This window comes from Crinia signifera, chromosome 9, assembly GCF_055691185.1.
Source record: "Crinia signifera chromosome 9, ASM5569118v1, whole genome shotgun sequence".
Classification (NCBI taxonomy): domain Eukaryota; kingdom Metazoa; phylum Chordata; class Amphibia; order Anura; family Myobatrachidae; genus Crinia; species Crinia signifera.
This window is the reverse complement of record NC_139225.1, coordinates 62,064,684-62,077,703: the sequence shown is the minus strand read 5'-3', so window position 1 is coordinate 62,077,703 and position 13,020 is coordinate 62,064,684. Positions and strand designations below refer to the sequence as shown.

At 39.2% G+C, this 13,020-nt stretch overlaps 28 non-coding genes across 28 annotated transcripts; all 28 read left to right on the top strand.

Annotated features, from left to right (window-relative positions):
* The first annotated feature begins 101 nt into the window (after window positions 1-101).
* Window positions 102-220, top strand: LOC146037578 (5S ribosomal RNA). Its single transcript, XR_014461242.1, has one exon. It is a non-coding gene; the product is annotated as a 5S ribosomal RNA (ribosomal RNA).
* A 345-nt stretch (window positions 221-565) lies between these two features.
* Window positions 566-684, top strand: LOC146038550 (5S ribosomal RNA). The gene has a single exon (XR_014462133.1). It is a non-coding gene; the product is annotated as a 5S ribosomal RNA (ribosomal RNA).
* A 345-nt stretch (window positions 685-1,029) lies between these two features.
* On the top strand, window positions 1,030-1,148 carry LOC146039561 (5S ribosomal RNA). The gene has a single exon (XR_014463055.1). It is a non-coding gene; the product is annotated as a 5S ribosomal RNA (ribosomal RNA).
* A 346-nt stretch (window positions 1,149-1,494) lies between these two features.
* Window positions 1,495-1,613, top strand: LOC146037408 (5S ribosomal RNA). Its single transcript, XR_014461087.1, has one exon. It is a non-coding gene; the product is annotated as a 5S ribosomal RNA (ribosomal RNA).
* A 345-nt stretch (window positions 1,614-1,958) lies between these two features.
* On the top strand, window positions 1,959-2,077 carry LOC146037407 (5S ribosomal RNA). The gene has a single exon (XR_014461086.1). It is a non-coding gene; the product is annotated as a 5S ribosomal RNA (ribosomal RNA).
* A 345-nt stretch (window positions 2,078-2,422) lies between these two features.
* Window positions 2,423-2,541, top strand: LOC146037405 (5S ribosomal RNA). The gene has a single exon (XR_014461084.1). It is a non-coding gene; the product is annotated as a 5S ribosomal RNA (ribosomal RNA).
* Window positions 2,542-2,887: 346 nt separating this feature from the next.
* LOC146037632 (5S ribosomal RNA) lies at window positions 2,888-3,006 on the top strand. Its single transcript, XR_014461292.1, has one exon. It is a non-coding gene; the product is annotated as a 5S ribosomal RNA (ribosomal RNA).
* Window positions 3,007-3,351: 345 nt separating this feature from the next.
* On the top strand, window positions 3,352-3,470 carry LOC146037403 (5S ribosomal RNA). The gene has a single exon (XR_014461083.1). It is a non-coding gene; the product is annotated as a 5S ribosomal RNA (ribosomal RNA).
* Window positions 3,471-3,815: 345 nt separating this feature from the next.
* LOC146037517 (5S ribosomal RNA) lies at window positions 3,816-3,934 on the top strand. Its single transcript, XR_014461186.1, has one exon. It is a non-coding gene; the product is annotated as a 5S ribosomal RNA (ribosomal RNA).
* A 345-nt stretch (window positions 3,935-4,279) lies between these two features.
* On the top strand, window positions 4,280-4,398 carry LOC146038871 (5S ribosomal RNA). The gene has a single exon (XR_014462426.1). It is a non-coding gene; the product is annotated as a 5S ribosomal RNA (ribosomal RNA).
* Window positions 4,399-4,743: 345 nt separating this feature from the next.
* LOC146039054 (5S ribosomal RNA) lies at window positions 4,744-4,862 on the top strand. Its single transcript, XR_014462594.1, has one exon. It is a non-coding gene; the product is annotated as a 5S ribosomal RNA (ribosomal RNA).
* Window positions 4,863-5,207: 345 nt separating this feature from the next.
* LOC146037576 (5S ribosomal RNA) lies at window positions 5,208-5,326 on the top strand. The gene has a single exon (XR_014461240.1). It is a non-coding gene; the product is annotated as a 5S ribosomal RNA (ribosomal RNA).
* Window positions 5,327-5,671: 345 nt separating this feature from the next.
* LOC146037325 (5S ribosomal RNA) lies at window positions 5,672-5,790 on the top strand. Its single transcript, XR_014461009.1, has one exon. It is a non-coding gene; the product is annotated as a 5S ribosomal RNA (ribosomal RNA).
* A 345-nt stretch (window positions 5,791-6,135) lies between these two features.
* Window positions 6,136-6,254, top strand: LOC146038036 (5S ribosomal RNA). Its single transcript, XR_014461661.1, has one exon. It is a non-coding gene; the product is annotated as a 5S ribosomal RNA (ribosomal RNA).
* A 345-nt stretch (window positions 6,255-6,599) lies between these two features.
* On the top strand, window positions 6,600-6,718 carry LOC146037402 (5S ribosomal RNA). Its single transcript, XR_014461082.1, has one exon. It is a non-coding gene; the product is annotated as a 5S ribosomal RNA (ribosomal RNA).
* A 345-nt stretch (window positions 6,719-7,063) lies between these two features.
* LOC146039053 (5S ribosomal RNA) lies at window positions 7,064-7,182 on the top strand. Its single transcript, XR_014462592.1, has one exon. It is a non-coding gene; the product is annotated as a 5S ribosomal RNA (ribosomal RNA).
* A 346-nt stretch (window positions 7,183-7,528) lies between these two features.
* On the top strand, window positions 7,529-7,647 carry LOC146037401 (5S ribosomal RNA). Its single transcript, XR_014461081.1, has one exon. It is a non-coding gene; the product is annotated as a 5S ribosomal RNA (ribosomal RNA).
* A 345-nt stretch (window positions 7,648-7,992) lies between these two features.
* LOC146037400 (5S ribosomal RNA) lies at window positions 7,993-8,111 on the top strand. The gene has a single exon (XR_014461080.1). It is a non-coding gene; the product is annotated as a 5S ribosomal RNA (ribosomal RNA).
* A 345-nt stretch (window positions 8,112-8,456) lies between these two features.
* On the top strand, window positions 8,457-8,575 carry LOC146037399 (5S ribosomal RNA). The gene has a single exon (XR_014461079.1). It is a non-coding gene; the product is annotated as a 5S ribosomal RNA (ribosomal RNA).
* A 346-nt stretch (window positions 8,576-8,921) lies between these two features.
* Window positions 8,922-9,040, top strand: LOC146038253 (5S ribosomal RNA). The gene has a single exon (XR_014461860.1). It is a non-coding gene; the product is annotated as a 5S ribosomal RNA (ribosomal RNA).
* Window positions 9,041-9,385: 345 nt separating this feature from the next.
* Window positions 9,386-9,504, top strand: LOC146037398 (5S ribosomal RNA). The gene has a single exon (XR_014461078.1). It is a non-coding gene; the product is annotated as a 5S ribosomal RNA (ribosomal RNA).
* Window positions 9,505-9,849: 345 nt separating this feature from the next.
* Window positions 9,850-9,968, top strand: LOC146037503 (5S ribosomal RNA). The gene has a single exon (XR_014461174.1). It is a non-coding gene; the product is annotated as a 5S ribosomal RNA (ribosomal RNA).
* A 345-nt stretch (window positions 9,969-10,313) lies between these two features.
* On the top strand, window positions 10,314-10,432 carry LOC146038870 (5S ribosomal RNA). The gene has a single exon (XR_014462425.1). It is a non-coding gene; the product is annotated as a 5S ribosomal RNA (ribosomal RNA).
* Window positions 10,433-10,777: 345 nt separating this feature from the next.
* Window positions 10,778-10,896, top strand: LOC146039052 (5S ribosomal RNA). Its single transcript, XR_014462591.1, has one exon. It is a non-coding gene; the product is annotated as a 5S ribosomal RNA (ribosomal RNA).
* A 345-nt stretch (window positions 10,897-11,241) lies between these two features.
* On the top strand, window positions 11,242-11,360 carry LOC146037575 (5S ribosomal RNA). The gene has a single exon (XR_014461239.1). It is a non-coding gene; the product is annotated as a 5S ribosomal RNA (ribosomal RNA).
* A 345-nt stretch (window positions 11,361-11,705) lies between these two features.
* Window positions 11,706-11,824, top strand: LOC146037397 (5S ribosomal RNA). The gene has a single exon (XR_014461077.1). It is a non-coding gene; the product is annotated as a 5S ribosomal RNA (ribosomal RNA).
* A 345-nt stretch (window positions 11,825-12,169) lies between these two features.
* On the top strand, window positions 12,170-12,288 carry LOC146037396 (5S ribosomal RNA). The gene has a single exon (XR_014461076.1). It is a non-coding gene; the product is annotated as a 5S ribosomal RNA (ribosomal RNA).
* Window positions 12,289-12,633: 345 nt separating this feature from the next.
* LOC146037395 (5S ribosomal RNA) lies at window positions 12,634-12,752 on the top strand. Its single transcript, XR_014461075.1, has one exon. It is a non-coding gene; the product is annotated as a 5S ribosomal RNA (ribosomal RNA).
* Window positions 12,753-13,020: the final 268 nt, after the last annotated feature.

Genomic DNA, 13,020 nt, shown 5'->3' with positions numbered 1-13,020 from the left:
CAACACATTATATTTTTCAGTAAGCCAATATAGTTAGGAAACTTTTTTATTAGCTTACCTGGTTATAGAAGTAGAAGAGGGCAAAAAAGTGCCTGCATCTCACCTACAGCCATACCATATTGGATACACCCAATCTCGTCTGATCTTGGAAGCTAAGCAGTGTTGGGCCTGGTTAGTACTTGGGTGGGAGACCACATGGGAACACCAGGTGCTGTAGGTTTTTTCCCATTAATGGCAAATTGTTTTTATTCTCTTGCTATTTAAATTGGAAACTTTTTATTTTTATTGCCAATACAGACTTTTGGGACAGGTCAAACAGACACAATAGCCATCACCTAAAAACTTACCACACTGTTTAGGCCCAATTCCAACTGCTTTTCGGAGCTAAACAGTGTTGAGCCTCTTTAGTAGTTTAATTTGAGACCACCTGCTAATATCATGTCCTGTAGGTCTTTTTACATTACCAACACATGATTTTTTTCAGTAAGCCAATATAGTTAGGAAACTTTTTTATTAGCTTACCTGGTTATAGAAGTAGAAGAGGGCAAAAAAGTGCCTGTATCTCACCTACAGCCATACCACATTGGATACACCCAATCTCGTCTGATCTTGGAAGCTAAGCAGTGTTGGGCCTGGTTAGTACTTGGGTGGGAGACCACATGGGAAAACCAGGTGCTGTAGGTTTTTCCCATTACTGGCAAATTGTTTTTATTCTCTAGCTTTTTAAATTGGAAACTTTTTTCTCTTTATTGACAGTACAGACATTTGGAAGAGGTCAAACAGACACAATAGCCATCACCTAAAAACTTACCACACTGTTTAGGCCCAATTCCAAGTGCTTTTGGGAGCTAAACAGTGTTGAGCCTCTTTAGTAGTTTAATTTGAGACCACCTGCTAATATCATGTCCTGTAGGTCTTTTTACATTACCAACACATGATTTTTTTCAGTAAGCCAATATAGTTAGGAAACTTTTTTATTAGCTTACCTGGTTATAGAAGTAGAAGAGGGCAAAAAAGTGCCTGTATCTCACCTACAGCCATACCACATTGGATACGCCCAATCTCATCTGATCTTGGAAGCTAGGCAGTGTTGGGCCTGGTTAGTACTTGGGTGGGAGACCACATGGGAACACCAGGTGCTCTAGTTTTTTTCCCATTACTGGCAAATTGTTTTTATTCTCTAGCTTTTTAAATTGGAAACTTTTTTCTCTTTATTGACAGTACAGACATTTGGAAGAGTTCAAACAGACACAATAGCCATCACCTAAAAACTTACCACACTGTTTAAGCCCAATTCCAACTGCTTTTGGCAGCTAAACAGTGTTGAGCCTCTTTAGTAGTTTAATTTGAGACCACCTGCTAATATCATGTCCTGTAGGTCTTTTTACTTTACCAACACATTATATTTTTCAGTAAGCCAATATAGTTAGGAAACTTTTTTATTAGCTTACCTGGTTATAGAAGTAGAAGAGGGCAAAAAAGTGCCTGCATCTCACCTACAGCCATACCACATTGGATACGCCCAATCTCGTCTGATCTTGGAAGCTAAGCAGTGTTGGGCCTGGTTAGTACTTGGGTGGGAGACCACATGGGAACACCAGGTGCTGTAGGTTTTTCCCATTACTGGCAAATTGTTTTTATTCTTTAGCTTTTTAAATTGGAAACTTTTTTCTCTTTATTGACAGTACAGACATTTGGAAGAGGTCAAACAGACACAATAGCCATCACCTAAAAACTTACCACACTGTTTAGGCCCAATTCCAACTGCTTTTGGCAGCTAAACAGTGTTGAGCCTCTTTAGTAGTTTAATTTGAGACCACCTGCTAATATCATGTCCTGTAGGTCTTTTTACATTACCAACACATGATTTTTTTCAGTAAGGCAATACAGTTAGGAAACTTTATTATTAGCTTTCCTGGTTATAGAAGTAGAAGAGGGCAAAAAAGTGCCGGTATCTCACCTACAGCCATACCACATTGGATACGCCCAATCTCGTCTGATCTTGGAAGCTAAGCAGTGTTGGGCCTGGTTAGTACTTGGGTGGGAGACCACATGGGAACACCAGGTGCTGTAGGTTTTTTCCCATTAATGGCAAATTGTTTTTATTCTCTTGCTATTTAAATTGGAAACTTTTTATTTTTATTGCCAATACAGACTTTTGGGACAGGTCAAACAGACACAATAGCCATCACCTAAAAACTTACCACAATGTTTAGGCCCAATTCCAACTGCTTTTCGGAGCTAAACAGTGTTGAGCCTCTTTAGTAGTTTAATTTGAGACCACCTGCTAATATCATGTCCTGTAGGTCTTTTTACATTACCAACACATGATTTTTTTCAGTAAGCCGATATAGTTAGGAAACTTTTTTATTAGCTTACCTGGTTATAGAAGTAGAAGAGGCCAAAAAAGTGCCTGTATCTCACCTACAGCCATACCACATTGGATACGCCCAATCTCGTCTGATCTTGGAAGCTAAGCAGTGTTGGGCCTGGTTAGTACTTGGGTGGGAGACCACATGGGAACACCAGGTGCTGTAGGTTTTTCCCATTACTGGCAAATTGTTTTTATTCTCTAGCTTTTTAAATTGGAAACTTTTTTTCTCTTTATTGACAGTACAGACATTTGGAAGAGGTCAAACAGACACAATAGCCATCACCTAAAAACTTACCACACTGTTTAGGCCCAATTCCAACTGCTTTTGGCAGCTAAACAGTGTTGAGCCTCTTTAGTAGTTTAATTTGAGACCACCTGCTAATATCATGTCCTGTAGGTCATTTTACATTACCAACACATTATTTTTTTCAGTAAGCCAATATAGTTAGGAAACTTTTTTATTAGCTTACCTGGTTATAGAAGTAGAAGAGGGCAAAAAAGTGCCGGTATCTCACCTACAGCCATACCACATTGGATACACCCAATCTCGTCTGATCTTGGAAGCTAAGCAGTGTTGGGCCTGGTTAGTACTTGGGTGGGAGACCACATGGGAACACCAGGTGCTGTAGGTTTTTTCAAATTAATGGCAAATTGTTTTTATTCTCTTGCTATTTAAATTGGAAACTTTTTATTTTTATTGCCAATACAGACATTTGGGACAGGTCAAACAGACACAATAGCCATCACCTAAAAACTTACCACACTGTTTAGGCCCAATTCCAACTGCTTTTGGGAGCTAAACAGTGTTGAGCCTCTTTAGTAGTTTAATTTGAGACCACCTGCTAATATCATGTCCTGTAGGTCTTTTTACATTACCAACACATGATTTTTTTCAGTAAGCCAATATAGTTAGGAAACTTTTTTATTAGCTTACCTGGTTATAGAAGTAGAAGAGGCCAAAAAAGTGCCTGTATCTCACCTACAGCCATACCACATTGGATACGCCCAATCTCGTCTGATCTTGGAAGCTAAGCAGTGTTGGGCCTGGTTAGTACTTGGGTGGGAGACCACATGGGAACACCAGGTGCTGTAGGTTTTTCCCATTACTGGCAAATTGTTTTTATTCTCTAGCTTTTTAAATTGGAAACTTTTTTCTCTTTATTGACAGTACAGACATTTGGAAGAGGTCAGACAGACACAATAGCCATCACCTAAAAACTTACCACACTGTTTAGGCCCAATTCCAACTGCTTTTGGCAGCTAAACAGTGTTGAGCCTCTTTAGTAGTTTAATTTGAGACCACCTGCTAATATCATGTCCTGTAGGTCTTTTTACATTACCAACACATTATTTTTTTCAGTAAGCCAATATAGTTAGGAAACTTTTTTATTAGCTTACCTGGTTATAGAAGTAGAAGAGAGCAAAAAAGTGCCGGTATCTCACCTACAGCCATACCACATTGGATACACCCAATCTCGTCTGATCTTGGAAGCTAAGCAGTGTTGGGCCTGGTTAGTACTTGGGTGGGAGACCACATGGGAACATCAGGTGCTGTAGGTTTTTTCCCATTAATGGCAAATTGTTTTTATTCTCTTGCTATTTAAATTGGAAACTTTTTATTTTTATTGCCAATACAGACATTTGGGACAGGTCAAACAGACACAATAGCCATCACCTAAAAACTTACCACACTGTTTAGGCCCAATTCCAACTGCTTTTGGGAGCTAAACAGTGTTGAGCCTCTTTAGTAGTTTAATTTGAGACCACCTGTTAATATCATGTCCTGTAGGTCTTTTTACATCACCAACACATGATTTTTTTCAGTAAGCCAATATAGTTAGGAAACTTTTTTATTAGCTTACCTGGTTATAGAAGTAGAAGAGGGCAAAAAAGTGCCTGCATCTCACCTACAGCCATACCACATTGGATACGCCCAATCTCGTCTGATCTTGGAAGCTAAGCAGTGTTGGGACTGGTTAGTACTTGGGTGGGAGACCACATGGGAACACCAGGTGCTGTAGGTTTTTCCCATTACTGGCAAATTGTTTTTATTCTCTAGCTTTTTAAATTTTAAACTTTTTTCTCTTTATTGACCGTACAGACATTTGGAAGAGGTCAAACAGACACAATAGCCATCACCTAAAAACTTACCACACTGCTAAGGCCCAATTCCAACTGCTTTTGGGAGCTAAACAGTGTTGAGCCTCTTTAGTAGTTTAATTTGAGACCACCTGCTAATATTATGTCCTGTAGGTCTTTTTACATTACCAACACATGATTTTTTTCAGTAAGCCGATATAGTTAGGAAACTTTTTTATTAGCTTACCTGGTTATAGAAGTAGAAGAGGGCAAAAAAGTGCCTGTTTCTCACCTACAGCCATACCACATTGGATACGCCCAATCTCATCTGATCTTGGAAGCTAAGCAGTGTTGGGCCTGGTTAGTACTTGGGTGGGAGACCACATGGGAACACCAGGTGCTCTAGTTTTTTCCCATTACTGGCAAATAGTTTTTATTCTCTAGCTTTTTAAATTGGAAACTTTTTTCTCTTTATTGACAGTACAGACATTTGGAAGAGGTCAAACAGACACAATAGCCATCACCTAAAAACTTACCACACTGTTTAGGCCCAATTCCAACTGCTTTTGGCAGCTAAACAGTGTTGAGCCTCTTTAGTAGTTTAATTTGAGACCACCTGCTAATACCATGTCCTGTAGGTCTTTTTACATTACCAACACATTATATTTTTCAGTAAGCCAATATAGTTAGGAAACTTTTTTATTAGCTTACCTGGTTATAGAAGTAGAAGAGGGCAAAAAAGTGCCTGCATCTCACCTACAGCCATACCATATTGGATACACCCAATCTCGTCTGATCTTGGAAGCTAAGCAGTGTTGGGCCTGGTTAGTACTTGGGTGGGAGACCACATGGGAACACCAGGTGCTGTAGGTTTTTTCCCATTAATGGCAAATTGTTTTTATTCTCTTGCTATTTAAATTGGAAACTTTTTATTTTTATTGCCAATACAGACTTTTGGGACAGGTCAAACAGACACAATAGCCATCACCTAAAAACTTACCACACTGTTTAGGCCCAATTCCAACTGCTTTTCGGAGCTAAACAGTGTTGAGCCTCTTTAGTAGTTTAATTTGAGACCACCTGCTAATATCATGTCCTGTAGGTCTTTTTACATTACCAACACATGATTTTTTTCAGTAAGCCAATATAGTTAGGAAACTTTTTTATTAGCTTACCTGGTTATAGAAGTAGAAGAGGGCAAAAAAGTGCCTGTATCTCACCTACAGCCATACCACATTGGATACACCCAATCTCGTCTGATCTTGGAAGCTAAGCAGTGTTGGGCCTGGTTAGTACTTGGGTGGGAGACCACATGGGAAAACCAGGTGCTGTAGGTTTTTCCCATTACTGGCAAATTGTTTTTATTCTCTAGCTTTTTAAATTGGAAACTTTTTTCTCTTTATTGACAGTACAGACATTTGGAAGAGGTCAAACAGACACAATAGCCATCACCTAAAAACTTACCACACTGTTTAGGCCCAATTCCAAGTGCTTTTGGGAGCTAAACAGTGTTGAGCCTCTTTAGTAGTTTAATTTGAGACCACCTGCTAATATCATGTCCTGTAGGTCTTTTTACATTACCAACACATTATTTTTTTCAGTAAGCCAATATAGTTAGGAAACTTTTTTATTAGCTTACCTGGTTATAGAAGTAGAAGAGGGCAAAAAAGTGCCTGCATCTCACCTACAGCCAAACCACATTGGATACGCCCAATCTCGTCTGATCTTGGAAGCTAAGCAGTGTTGGGCCTGGTTAGTACTTGGGTGGGAGACCACATGGGAACACCAGGTGCTGTAGGTTTTTCCCATTACTGGCAAATTGTTTTTATTCTCTAGCTTTTTAAATTTTAAACTTTTTTCTCTTTATTGACAGTACAGACATTTGGAAGAGGTCAAACAGACACAATAGCCATCACCTAAAAACTTACCACACTGCTAAGGCCCAATTCCAACTGCTTTTGGGAGCTAAACAGTGTTGAGCCTCTTTAGTAGTTTAATTTGAGACCACCTGCTAATATCATGTCCTGTAGGTCGTTTTACATTACCAACACATGATTTTTTTCAGTAAGGCAATACAGTTAGGAAACTTTATTATTAGCTTTCCTGGTTATAGAAGTAGAAGAGGGCAAAAAAGTGCCGGTATCTCACCTACAGCCATACCACATTGGATACGCCCAATCTCGTCTGATCTTGGAAGCTAAGCAGTGTTGGGCCTGGTTAGTACTTGGGTGGGAGACCACATGGGAACACCAGGTGCTGTAGGTTTTTTCCCATTAATGGCAAATTGTTTTTATTCTCTTGCTATTTAAATTGGAAACTTTTTATTTTTATTGCCAATACAGACTTTTGGGACAGGTCAAACAGACACAATAGCCATCACCTAAAAACTTACCACAATGTTTAGGCCCAATTCCAACTGCTTTTCGGAGCTAAACAGTGTTGAGCCTCTTTAGTAGTTTAATTTGAGACCACCTGCTAATATCATGTCCTGTAGGTCTTTTTACATTACCAACACATGATTTTTTTCAGTAAGCCGATATAGTTAGGAAACTTTTTTATTAGCTTACCTGGTTATAGAAGTAGAAGAGGGCAAAAAAGTGCCTGTATCTCACCTACAGCCATACCACATTGGATACGCCCAATCTCATCTGATCTTGGAAGCTAAGCAGTGTTGGGCCTGGTTAGTACTTGGGTGGGAGACCACATGGGAACACCAGGTGCTCTAGTTTTTTTCCCATTACTGGCAAATTGTTTTTATTCTCTAGCTTTTTAAATTGGAAACTTTTTTCTCTTTATTGACAGTACAGACATTTGGAAGAGTTCAAACAGACACAATAGCCATCACCTAAAAACTTACCACACTGTTTAAGCCCAATTCCAACTGCTTTTGGCAGCTAAACAGTGTTGAGCCTCTTTAGTAGTTTAATTTGAGACCACCTGCTAATATCATGTCCTGTAGGTCTTTTTACTTTACCAACACATTATATTTTTCAGTAAGCCAATATAGTTAGGAAACTTTTTTATTAGCTTACCTGGTTATAGAAGTAGAAGAGGGCAAAAAAGTGCCTGCATCTCACCTACAGCCATACCACATTGGATACGCCCAATCTCGTCTGATCTTGGAAGCTAAGCAGTGTTGGGCCTGGTTAGTACTTGGGTGGGAGACCACATGGGAACACCAGGTGCTGTAGGTTTTTCCCATTACTGGCAAATTGTTTTTATTCTTTAGCTTTTTAAATTGGAAACTTTTTTCTCTTTATTGACAGTACAGACATTTGGAAGAGGTCAAACAGACACAATAGCCATCACCTAAAAACTTACCACACTGTTTAGGCCCAATTCCAACTGCTTTTGGCAGCTAAACAGTGTTGAGCCTCTTTAGTAGTTTAATTTGAGACCACCTGCTAATATCATGTCCTGTAGGTCTTTTTACATTACCAACACATGATTTTTTTCAGTAAGGCAATACAGTTAGGAAACTTTATTATTAGCTTTCCTGGTTATAGAAGTAGAAGAGGGCAAAAAAGTGCCGGTATCTCACCTACAGCCATACCACATTGGATACGCCCAATCTCGTCTGATCTTGGAAGCTAAGCAGTGTTGGGCCTGGTTAGTACTTGGGTGGGAGACCACATGGGAACACCAGGTGCTGTAGGTTTTTTCCCATTAATGGCAAATTGTTTTTATTCTCTTGCTATTTAAATTGGAAACTTTTTATTTTTATTGCCAATACAGACTTTTGGGACAGGTCAAACAGACACAATAGCCATCACCTAAAAACTTACCACAATGTTTAGGCCCAATTCCAACTGCTTTTCGGAGCTAAACAGTGTTGAGCCTCTTTAGTAGTTTAATTTGAGACCACCTGCTAATATCATGTCCTGTAGGTCTTTTTACATTACCAACACATGATTTTTTTCAGTAAGCCGATATAGTTAGGAAACTTTTTTATTAGCTTACCTGGTTATAGAAGTAGAAGAGGCCAAAAAAGTGCCTGTATCTCACCTACAGCCATACCACATTGGATACGCCCAATCTCGTCTGATCTTGGAAGCTAAGCAGTGTTGGGCCTGGTTAGTACTTGGGTGGGAGACCACATGGGAACACCAGGTGCTGTAGGTTTTTCCCATTACTGGCAAATTGTTTTTATTCTCTAGCTTTTTAAATTGGAAACTTTTTTTCTCTTTATTGACAGTACAGACATTTGGAAGAGGTCAAACAGACACAATAGCCATCACCTAAAAACTTACCACACTGTTTAGGCCCAATTCCAACTGCTTTTGGCAGCTAAACAGTGTTGAGCCTCTTTAGTAGTTTAATTTGAGACCACCTGCTAATATCATGTCCTGTAGGTCATTTTACATTACCAACACATTATTTTTTTCAGTAAGCCAATATAGTTAGGAAACTTTTTTATTAGCTTACCTGGTTATAGAAGTAGAAGAGGGCAAAAAAGTGCCGGTATCTCACCTACAGCCATACCACATTGGATACACCCAATCTCGTCTGATCTTGGAAGCTAAGCAGTGTTGGGCCTGGTTAGTACTTGGGTGGGAGACCACATGGGAACACCAGATGCTGTAGGTTTTTTCAAATTAATGGCAAATTGTTTTTATTCTCTTGCTATTTAAATTGGAAACTTTTTATTTTTATTGCCAATACAGACATTTGGGACAGGTCAAACAGACACAATAGCCATCACCTAAAAACTTACCACACTGTTTAGGCCCAATTCCAACTGCTTTTGGGAGCTAAACAGTGTTGAGCCTCTTTAGTAGTTTAATTTGAGACCACCTGCTAATATCATGTCCTGTAGGTCTTTTTACATTACCAACACATGATTTTTTTCAGTAAGCCAATATAGTTAGGAAACTTTTTTATTAGCTTACCTGGTTATAGAAGTAGAAGAGGCCAAAAAAGTGCCTGTATCTCACCTACAGCCATACCACATTGGATACGCCCAATCTCGTCTGATCTTGGAAGCTAAGCAGTGTTGGGCCTGGTTAGTACTTGGGTGGGAGACCACATGGGAACACCAGGTGCTGTAGGTTTTTCCCATTACTGGCAAATTGTTTTTATTCTCTAGCTTTTTAAATTGGAAACTTTTTTCTCTTTATTGACAGTACAGACATTTGGAAGAGGTCAGACAGACACAATAGCCATCACCTAAAAACTTACCACACTGTTTAGGCCCAATTCCAACTGCTTTTGGCAGCTAAACAGTGTTGAGCCTCTTTAGTAGTTTAATTTGAGACCACCTGCTAATATCATGTCCTGTAGGTCTTTTTACATTACCAACACATTATTTTTTTCAGTAAGCCAATATAGTTAGGAAACTTTTTTATTAGCTTACCTGGTTATAGAAGTAGAAGAGAGCAAAAAAGTGCCGGTATCTCACCTACAGCCATACCACATTGGATACACCCAATCTCGTCTGATCTTGGAAGCTAAGCAGTGTTGGGCCTGGTTAGTACTTGGGTGGGAGACCACATGGGAACATCAGGTGCTGTAGGTTTTTTCCCATTAATGGCAAATTGTTTTTATTCTCTTGCTATTTAAATTGGAAACTTTTTATTTTTATTGCCAATACAGACATTTGGGACAGGTCAAACAGACACAATAGCCATCACCTAAAAACTTACCACACTGTTTAGGCCCAATTCCAACTGCTTTTGGGAGCTAAACAGTGTTGAGCCTCTTTAGTAGTTTAATTTGAGACCACCTGTTAATATCATGTCCTGTAGGTCTTTTTACATCACCAACACATGATTTTTTTCAGTAAGCCAATATAGTTAGGAAACTTTTTTATTAGCTTACCTGGTTATAGAAGTAGAAGAGGGCAAAAAAGTGCCTGCATCTCACCTACAGCCATACCACATTGGATACGCCCAATCTCGTCTGATCTTGGAAGCTAAGCAGTGTTGGGACTGGTTAGTACTTGGGTGGGAGACCACATGGGAACACCAGGTGCTGTAGGTTTTTCCCATTACTGGCAAATTGTTTTTATTCTCTAGCTTTTTAAATTTTAAACTTTTTTCTCTTTATTGACCGTACAGACATTTGGAAGAGGTCAAACAGACACAATAGCCATCACCTAAAAACTTACCACACTGCTAAGGCCCAATTCCAACTGCTTTTGGGAGCTAAACAGTGTTGAGCCTCTTTAGTAGTTTAATTTGAGACCACCTGCTAATATTATGTCCTGTAGGTCTTTTTACATTACCAACACATGATTTTTTTCAGTAAGCCGATATAGTTAGGAAACTTTTTTATTAGCTTACCTGGTTATAGAAGTAGAAGAGGGCAAAAAAGTGCCTGTATCTCACCTACAGCCATACCACATTGGATACGCCCAATCTCATCTGATCTTGGAAGCTAAGCAGTGTTGGGCCTGGTTAGTACTTGGGTGGGAGACCACATGGGAACACCAGGTGCTCTAGTTTTTTCCCATTACTGGCAAATAGTTTTTATTCTCTAGCTTTTTAAATTGGAAACTTTTTTCTCTTTATTGACAGTACAGACATTTGGAAGAGGTCAAACAGACACAATAGCCATCACCTAAAAACTTACCACACTGTTTAGGCCCAATTCCAACTGCTTTTGGCAGCTAAACAGTGTTGAGCCTCTTTAGTAGTTTAATTTGAGACCACCTGCTAATACCATGTCCTGTAGGTCTTTTTACATTACCAACACATTATATTTTTCAGTAAGCCAATATAGTTAGGAAACTTTTTTATTAGCTTACCTGGTTATAGAAGTAGAAGAGGGCAAAAAAGTGCCTGCATCTCACCTACAGCCATACCATATTGGATACACCCAATCTCGTCTGATCTTGGAAGCTAAGCAGTGTTGGGCCTGGTTAGTACTTGGGTGGGAGACCACATGGGAACACCAGGTGCTGTAGGTTTTTTCCCATTAATGGCAAATTGTTTTTATTCTCTTGCTATTTAAATTGGAAACTTTTTATTTTTATTGCCAATACAGACTTTTGGGACAGGTCAAACAGACACAATAGCCATCACCTAAAAACTTACCACACTGTTTAGGCCCAATTCCAACTGCTTTTCGGAGCTAAACAGTGTTGAGCCTCTTTAGTAGTTTAATTTGAGACCACCTGCTAATATCATGTCCTGTAGGTCTTTTTACATTACCAACACATGATTTTTTTCAGTAAGCCAATATAGTTAGGAAACTTTTTTATTAGCTTACCTGGTTATAGAAGTAGAAGAGGGCAAAAAAGTGCCTGTATCTCACCTACAGCCATACCACATTGGATACGCCCAATCTCGTCTGATCTTGGAAGCTAAGCAGTGTTGGGCCTGGTTAGTACTTGGGTGGGAGACCACATGGGAACACCAGGTGCTGTAGGTTTTTCCCATTACTGGCAAATTGTTTTTATTCTCTAGCTTTTTAAATTGGAAACTTTTTTCTCTTTATTGACAGTACAGACATTTGGAAGAGGTCAAACAGACACAATAGCCATCACCTAAAAACTTACCACACTGTTTAGGCCCAATTCCAACTGCTTTTGGCAGCTAAACAGTGTTGAGCCTCTTTAGTAGTTTAATTTGAGACCACCTGCTAATATCATGTCCTGTAGGTCTTTTTACATTACCAACACATTATATTTTTCAGTAAGCCAATATAGTTAGGAAACTTTTTTATTAGCTTACCTGGTTATAGAAGTAGAAGAGTGCAAAAAAGTGCCTGCATCTCACCTACAGCCATACCACATTGGATACGCCCAATCTCGTCTGATCTTGGAAGCTAAGCAGTGTTGGGCCTGGTTAGTACTTGGGTGGGAGACCACATGGGAACACCAGGTGCTGTAGGTTTTTCCCCATTACTGGTAAATTTTTTTATTCTTTAGCTTTTTAAATTGGAAACTTTTTTCTCTTTATTGACAGTACAGACATTTGGAAGAGGTCAAACAGACACAATAGCCATCACCTAAAAACTTACCACACTGTTTAGGCCCAATTCCAACTGCTTTTGGCAGCTAAACAGTGTTGAGCCTCTTTAGTAGTTTAATTTGAGACCACCTGCTAATATCATGTCCTGTAGGTCTTTTTACATTACCAAAACATGATTTTTTTCAGTAAGGCAATACAGTTAGGAAACTTTTTTATTAGCTTTCCTGGTTATAGAAGTAGAAGAGGGCAAAAAAGTGCCGGTATCTCACCTACAGCCATACCACATTGGATACGCCCAATCTCGTCTGATCTTGGAAGCTAAGCAGTGTTGGGCCTGGTTAGTACTTGGGTGGGAGACCACATGGGAACACCAGGTGCTGTAGGTTTTTTCCCATTAATGGCAAATTGTTTTTATTCTCTTGCTATTTAAATTGGAAACTTTTTATTTTTATTGCCAATACAGACTTTTGGGACAGGTCAAACAGACACAATAGCCATCACCTAAAAACTTACCACACTGTTTAGGCCCAATTCCAACTGCTTTTCGGAGCTAAACAGTGTTGAGCCTCTTTAGTAGTTTAATTTGAGACCACCTGCTAATATCATGTCCTGTAGGTCTTTTTACATTACCAACACATGATTTTTTTCAGTAAG